The sequence below is a fragment of the Gavia stellata genome, chromosome 7 (assembly GCF_030936135.1).
Source record: "Gavia stellata isolate bGavSte3 chromosome 7, bGavSte3.hap2, whole genome shotgun sequence".
Taxonomy (NCBI): Eukaryota; Metazoa; Chordata; class Aves; order Gaviiformes; family Gaviidae; genus Gavia; species Gavia stellata.
Window position 1 is genome coordinate 37,381,486 of NC_082600.1, and position 6,727 is coordinate 37,388,212.

Below are 6,727 nucleotides of genomic sequence, written 5' to 3' on the forward strand. Positions count from 1 at the left end.
GGAACAAGGTGGGATTTCTTCTGCTAAGGCCAGAAGTCCTATTAACAGCCTACAGGAAAAATGAATAAACATTTCTCACAGAGTAAACTAACTGCTGCTCGCTGGTCCTGCTTTAGTCACCGCCTCCCAGGTATACAAAGACAATTTTATTATTGTTTATTAACAGCCTGTCTCAGAGTTGATGGGGAGATGCTTCCCATGGGACAGCGAGCCCTGCAGCCCTTCAGGCTGCTCAGTTGTCCTGCATGCATCAAGCATGTAGCAGACCCAACAAGCCTCATAGGGTTGCCCATGCCAGCTCAGCTCTTTCTCCTCCTGACCCCCAAGTTGCCTAGTGCTAGGTGCTTGTTTTCCACGCTCAGCCAGTTCAAGCTCTCTCCACTCAGAACTTCAATACATGGGCACTTTTGTAGCTGCCTTTAAAGTAGGCTCACATGGTCTGTCCCAGCTTGGCCTCAAGTATCCTTCTGGGTAACCTACTGCATGCTACACAAACACGGGAACTCGCCAAATTACCAGTTCAGCAAAGAGCAGGCTGAGGTGTGGGCTGTTAAATACGGAGGATTTGCAAAAGCTGACAACATGCTTGGCACAGCACAAGGCACTATGGAAGACAAAGCCCAAGCTCAGTGTGAAACCATACCCGACTCCCGTGTGTGTTTGCGTAAGTCAGGCAGCTCTTGAGGACAGTGTCATGCTTTCATGTGTGTTTATACAGTGCCTAGCACAACAGAGTCCTAATCCAAACCGGAGCTCTTAAGTATCACAGTAATGCAAATTAAATAACACTAATAATACGCTTTCCCTCTGTGCTCACCAGGTCAGGCACGAGGAAAAGACCCTTGTTGTCCTTGCTGGGAAGGACTGGGGCTTCACACCAAGCTGGGACGCATCTTCAGGCTAACCTCAGCTTAGCGAGTTCCTGCCCATCAGCCGAGCTGCACTGCCTGACCTGCAATCATGTCTCCCCCTGGGAGGTGAAACATGTCAGTTTATACCCGAGAGAAAAAAGTTAATGTCATTTATCTTGTGTTTGCCCCAGCTGAAAGCACGTGTTCGTACAATTACCAGGGTTCAGCTAACACTGGTATTTTAGCAAGCCACAGCAACTTGGCTGTGTCAGAGTCTATAGGGCCTTTTTTTAGAAAACAGATAAAATGGAGTTGGTTAGAGAAAAGCTTTCTGCAGACATTTGCCGAAAGTGTTTTCCCTAGTACTTTATAAACCAGTCAGTGTGAGTTGCTGTCACACAATTTAATGAAAATATTAGAACTTTTAGCAAAATATTTTTGACTCCAAAAGAAAATGTGTTTCAGTCATTTCCATCCATTCTTTAATCCAACATTATTAGTTGGCCCATTTCCCACAAGCAGAGTGCTGTACAGCAGGTAATCCTACAGACATAGAGCTTGTAACGGAGTTCACCTCCTGCCATGGAAATCTGTTACAGTGAATAAAAGCTAAGGATCTGTACGTGAGTGTGCGTTTCACCTCTTCTAGTTACAGGAGGCTGGGAAGAATTATTAAAGTAAACATGCACATCTACATCATTAATCAATAACAAAATTTTACTAGAAATTTGACATACAATGTTTGACCACTCGCTGAACTTGGTTGACAGTAGAAAACCACCTTCACAGATAATATCACTGTCAGAAAAACATAATTAGATACATTATCCCTAAGTAAGACAGAAAATAATATGTATAAAACAAATGTGCAGTATTCAGATAATTGCATCCAACAGATGTCTTCAGTTAGCTGTTCATATAGGGGGGATATCATTTGAGAAGAGGAGACTCCAGGCACTATACAAGATCAGCATCGTACCTTGTAGCACTGCAAAGTTTTAAATAGAGAGGTTTAAGAAGCGAAGCAAGATTGTAATTTTGCTTCTCAGTAACAGCTTTTCTGAAGGTAAATGTTGAGAAAGATGAGCAATACTAGGATAAGATTAAAAGTATGTCTTTTGGTAGGACATTTGTTGATAAGTTCTGGGTTAATGGTCTCTTTCATATTGTAACAGTATCCTCAGCGGGATTTGATTCCTCTGCTGCCCTCGGTCCCCTCCCCCAGTGCTGTGAAATGAGAAATGCAGTGTTTTTAATGACTGGAGCAGGAGGGATCTTGTTATTGTGGCTGCATCACCCCTCCAGGACACAGTTCAGTAGGAGTTTGTCATGTGGCTGAGCAGAAACGATGAATGCAGGTTTTATGAAGTTCATTCCCCAAATACAAAGGGACGGGGGGGAAAAAACCCACCACATTCATGACTACAGGCTGCGAGAGCACACAGTTCACAGCCTGAGCTCTACATTGATCACTGTCAAGCTTCTGGGCTGCAATGCACCTGCGAGCTCTCCCCCACTCCCCGAGCAGCAAGCCTTTACCTGCACTCCCACCTCCATCCACAGCAGCTCCCCCTTACACAGCTCCTTCTTTCTCACCCCGCTTCTTTTCTAGCTGGGAGCATTCGGTGCTTTAGTGTCTCCCTGAGACCTAGCTCCGATCGGGGAAGAACTAAATCACCCCTCCGCTTAGAGGCAAGTGGCTATTCACCAGTCAATACCAGCACCCCCCAGCTGTTCCTTCACAGCCCCACCACCTCTCTTACCTCGGGCATTCCTTCATTTCCTGCTTGCTTCCAGCAGCCGCCTCCTTTGCTTTAACTCTGGGCCATTATGCAGGCTAATATCAAACAGGTGGAAGAGGTAAACATTAAAAAAAAGCAACAGCTCAACATGTCCTTCCTCTCCTCAATGGGCACGATGATATTGTCAGGAAATGGGTAACAGCTGCAGGTGCTAGAAATGAACTACATGTATAGGAACGTCTGGAGTTTGTGTGTTGAAAACACATAGGCTGATAATATTTACGGTGAAGAGTTTTTTTTAAATGGGTAAGCACTAATACAAAGTCTCCTTGAGAAAACACCCCATGCAGACTCCTGCTGTAACAGCGGCTGTCTGCACTGACCAAGCCCCCGACGCGAGGGTCTGGGGGAGCCAGGCTGGCTCCCAGCAGTGGCACAGCACAGCCGGAGGGAAGCGGCCAGCACGGCCCCCAGCACACAGCTTCGCAGGGCTGAAACCTGGAAGGGGAACTGCCACACCACCACTTCCCTGGCTGCGACCTTATCCCCATCTCTCCCCCGTGCATTTCTCTCTGTGGGATTTTCAGCCTTGGTTGCAGGAAGGAGGTGGCAGTGCTGGGGAAAAGCAAATGTCCTTCCGCTGTGGCGGGGCCATACGCAAGTCTGCATGTACCTACATCTGCACGCGCCGGTCCGATCTGACCATTTGAGTTTTGTGAATGCATCAGATGCTGGGCTGTATAGGTTAGGCGCTTGGCTTAACAATTCTGCTACATGAGCTGCATCATTTAGTTTGTTGTCATCTATGTGACAATAACTGAAGGCACTCTTTTCCCTAGGAGGAAGGCGAGCAGGGCATGGCGATCTCAGGAGTCACTCCCTTGGCTTCACTTGTTCGCTCAAGTCTGGGAAACCATATCCCTGAGCCCATTTCACTGGCTTTCTTTTGGAAATCAGTATCATTGTCAGCTGTCAATAACTCACTCCATTTACTGCTCTCAGCTGCTCAGGAGGACACAGCAGAGCCTAAGCCGGGTAAGGTTACTGCATGATAACAGCAATTCTTAAGTCAAAGGGTACAATGAGGCTCTCCCTACATGATGACAAGCTTTGGATTTCCTATAGAAATGGGTGATTGTGCCTGTGTCTGTTTGTGCCTGCTGCATTGTGGACTCTCCCCCCTCTTCTCCTCCACCCCAGCCCCAGCCCCAGCCCAGCGGTGGTGGAGCTGAGCGGCTGTGGGCACTTGATGCTGATTAAATTCTGCTGACTGAGGAAGATGTCAAATTCTACCCAAAGCAGAGAGCCGCCAAGGAAAAGCTGCTTTTCTTTGCTTTTGACAGCTGGAGCCATGAATTTAAGCAGAGGTCTCACCTTCAGGCAAGTCAACAGCTGGGCAGGGAGCAGTCTTTCTTAAAGAGAGAGTGCTGTATTTTCTGAAGTTCAGTGTGGCCAGGAGGTGAACGAGTTTAAGTGCAAGAGAACATTTATGTAAAAACCCAGGTGCAGCTGGGTTTTCTGTTGTAGTGTTTTTTTTTTTTTCTTTTACTAGAGAAGGACCAAGTAACAAACAAGAAAGAGGAAATGAAAACACAGTCTTAATTCCCACCCTTGGTGTTTCTTGTCTTCCATTTCCCCTGCGGTATGTACAAGGAGGAGATGCAGCCCACATCTGTACGGGAAGTTCCTGAAGTCCTTTCCCTAAGAAGACTGTGCACTGCGTCACATTTACTTTTATATTTATGTGCTGGCCATGCTGCAGGAATGGGTGGCTCTGTTGACCAGACCAGTAACGGGGTCTGTAAGACCTTTCCCTGTTTTTAAACCTATCTGGGCACAAGAGCCATCCAAAGCTCTTACTCCTGAGGAACTGCTTACTTGCCTTTGCAATGTGACACTTGCAGTCTCAGTTCAGTGGGCCGTAGGTGGGAGTTCCCATAACAAAACATCCCTGCCAAATGTCCGTCACTGCCAGTTATTACTGGCAGTATCACCTAAAAGACCGAGGACTGAATGGTACCAAACTATACTTAGGCTTCACTCCCACAATACACTTGCTGGGTCCAAAAGAGGAACTTTGTCACTGCAGGGCCAGGCTTTGTGATACCGAATTTTCAGCCCCATGGAGCAGAAGCCAGGACCCTGGGGAGGTTCAGACCTCCTAGGAGGGAGGGACAGACACAGCTCTGGTCTAAGTGCAAAGGGAAATACGTAGCGCAGTTGCACGGCCACTGTCACATCACGTAATTCATGAGTGTGTGATATCTTAGCAGGTGCAATTGGCCAAAAGTGTGAAATGCAGTGAAGCCCTGCTATTGCCCTTTCCTACCCCTCCACCCCCCATAAAGCCACAGCTGCTTAAAGTACTGTGGCCACTAGACAAGAGATTTGTCTAGTGTCCAACAAGCTCTCTTGCTGGAAAGACAACTTTAGGAAAGAATTAGAAATTAATCGGACCGGAAGGAAAGTATTTAACTCTGTTTAGTTTGCACTCACATGGTAAGGGACATCCTGGGCTCCCCATGCTGATCTCAGGGCTGTTGGTACTTCATGCAGTAGCTGCTTAGTGCAAAATGCAGAAGCAATCCCAAGGCAGGGCGAGGAGGCCCAGGCTGTGGCTAGGCAAGTGCCCTAGCCAGTAGGCATCATAGCCATGACCACTCTTCTTCTCTCTGACCTAGTGGATCCAATTTTCTTTCCCTTCCCTGCTGGAAGACCTACAAGAGGAGAAATGTCCCACCCCAGTCTCTCCTCTGTTCATGATAACACTTTCTAGGGAGGCGGGAGATGTGAATTTCAAGCCCTTCAGAAGGGCTCCCCAGAGAGCAGGACAGCACTCCCCTTGGTTAGGGTGGAAGAAGTCCTAATGGACTTTTAACCATGTTTAAGACTGTTGCTTACTTTGTGGCATCTAATGTATATTCTGGGAAGACTGCTGCAACTGCCAAGCTCTTGTGTGAAAACACAGGATCATCATCATCGACACTGTTGCTCTGAGGGAGGAAAAAAAAAAAAAAGCAGCAGGCATCATCATCCAGCCCAACAGGGAAAAGGCGGGAAGGGTGGAGAGAAGAAATGTTTTGTGTCTGGACCTCCATTGACCTTCGATGTGGGGTAGAAGTCCCACTTCTCTGACCTATGCATACTGAAGTGCTAGTAAGCATGTGTAAATATAGAACTTTAAGAGTGCTTAAATAGGATTTTTTGATCTTAAAAGTTGAAGCACCTATTGAAAGTAGGTATTTGCAGAGTTAAGCAGTATCTGAGGTTATCAAAGATAAAATTTAGGGTATAGGCACCAAAACTCCATCCAGGCCCCAGCCTAAATATAGGTAGGCCTTCTTTGGATTTAGCCTGATCCATTCAAGCAATTTTTCCTAAAATTTTTCATCTTTACTTTAGCTCCACCAGTGGTAGGAAAAGTGGAAGCTCTTGAAAGTAAGTGATTGTGAATGCGTTGTCTTATTTATCAAACAGACAAGAAGGCAAACATAAAAAAAAGTCTTTGTAACTATTTTGTTATCATGACATAGAGGGAAGATAAAATTCCACTTCTGCCATCATTCCAACTAACTACCACCCTAAACCTTTGCTGAAACATGTGCCAAATCTAAGCTTTCAAACATTTGTAAGTGCAAAGGCATTTGGAAAACTGCAGAAGTTATATTTCAAGTAGAATTGAAAGACAGCAGCTACTTTCTGCTCTGCTTGAAGGCAAGATGGAGCATGGAAATCTGGTGCCAGACTTCTTTCTTACCAGATTTTCTGCCTGGTTTTACAGCCTCCTACTGTTCAGGTGGGGCTCTGTAAGAGCGGAACCTGGGATGGCTACGTATTTTTCTGAATCCCATTTTTAAATGTTTAAGGAGCATCCACCATCACCGTCTCAAGTAAGAAAGATCCTGGGTACAACTGAAACCAGCCAAAGACATGAAATGAAAAAGCACAGTTTGTTGTGAACGTTGCAGCTAGAGCTGCCAGCTTTGTGATTTCAGAAGAGAAACTTAACCATCAGCACATTGTGACATTTTTGGTGTGATGCGTGATGATGTGTGGGTGGATTGCAATGCCACATGTTGTTATTTCAATGCATTATCATCATCAGGGTTTATTGAAGCGTTGCTGTGTTTTAGC

At 46.0% G+C, this 6,727-nt stretch overlaps 1 non-coding gene across 1 annotated transcript; it reads left to right on the forward strand.

Annotated features, from left to right (window-relative positions):
• Window positions 1-5,414: 5,414 nt before the first annotated feature.
• Window positions 5,415-5,518, forward strand: LOC132317370 (U6atac minor spliceosomal RNA). The gene has a single exon (XR_009484068.1). It is a non-coding gene; the product is annotated as a U6atac minor spliceosomal RNA (small nuclear RNA).
• The last annotated feature ends 1,209 nt before the right edge of the window (window positions 5,519-6,727 follow it).